Raw genomic sequence first — 1,299 nt, forward strand, 5'->3', positions numbered from 1 at the left:
CCCGGGTCCTGGCCACCCCTGTTCTGGGTAATTTTCCACAGCAGCCACTTCCGGGAGGGGAACAAAGAGCCCTGCGTGTCCGGGCTGAGCCTCAGGGACTTGGGCCTCCAAGGCCTCTCTTGGCCTGGGCAACCCCCTTCCAAAGTGCGCCACTAATTTCACTCTGTCAGAGGGTGTGGCCAGACAGGCTATATCTGGAGCCTGAGCAAAGCAGTACTCTGGATGGCTGGATTCACTGAGGCAGGGGGCTAGGGAGGCCTGGGGATCCAGGCCTTTGATAAGTCTCCTTGGCTGCCCCTACCAAGGGTGCCTCTCTGCTTGCATACCTCCCGGGACAGGGAGCTCACTGCTTTCCCACTTTCAGTACTTGATGTTAGTTCTGGTTCATCTCAATCCACCTCATTAGACCCCTCCCTTGCCACCTATCTCTGCCCCCAATCCACAGGACGCAGGGTCCAGGGTCCAGTCCTCTCCCCAGCCTAGCTGCCTCCTCTGACCTGGCCCCAGCCTGTCATGATCCAGGGCAAGGTGGCCCAGGTCTAAAGCACAGTCTGCTCCTTCATCCCAGCTGCTCCTACGGACAGACACCGAGATGTGAGTCTCTCCCTAGGATCAGCTGGATGGGAGATGGGAGTCAGATGGCCTTGGGACCCAGCCCTGTTGCTGCCCCAGGTAGCTGTGTGACCTTGTGCAGGTTAGCTCCTGAACTCTGTGGCTTTTCCTGTCCTCCTGGGTGCGTAGGCCAACCCTTCTGTCATTCCCACAGCTGCATCTGGGAGCAAACCAGATTAAGTCAGAGTGGGAAATTCCAGCCTCTTCCAGGCTCTTCAGGAGGCCCATCTGATCTGGACACTGAGGAGGGTCGGGCTCATCTCACAGGCCCAGCCAGCCATGGTCACTAACGTCCGGGCCACCTATGCGGAGGCATCATCAAGTCCCGTTACAGCTGAGGTAAATGAGGCACAGAGTGGGGCCTGCTGCCTGGCCCGAGGCCACGCAGCAGGTCTTGGACGGGTCTGTCTCCTAAAGACCCAACTCTCGGAACAATGTTTGTCGGGTCACCTCCCTCCCCAAGTCCAGAGACCTCTGAGACGGACCCAGTCCGGGGCTTCCACTCGGCCCCCTTGCTTGGTGCTGGAGAGGGCAGGGCCTGCCGAAGCCCCGCAGCAGTCGTCACTCGGATGGAGGGGCCGGCCGGGTAGGTGTGCAGGCCAGACCCGAGCCGGCCCCCGCGCTCTCCAGGTGGGGCGGGACCGTCCACCGGGGGCGGGGCTCCCCGCCAGGCTCCTCCCCGCCCCC

This window comes from Neophocaena asiaeorientalis, unplaced genomic scaffold (genome assembly GCF_003031525.2).
Source record: "Neophocaena asiaeorientalis asiaeorientalis breed wild unplaced genomic scaffold, Neophocaena_asiaeorientalis_V1.1 scaffold540, whole genome shotgun sequence".
Lineage (NCBI taxonomy): Eukaryota > Metazoa > Chordata > Mammalia > Artiodactyla > Phocoenidae > Neophocaena > Neophocaena asiaeorientalis.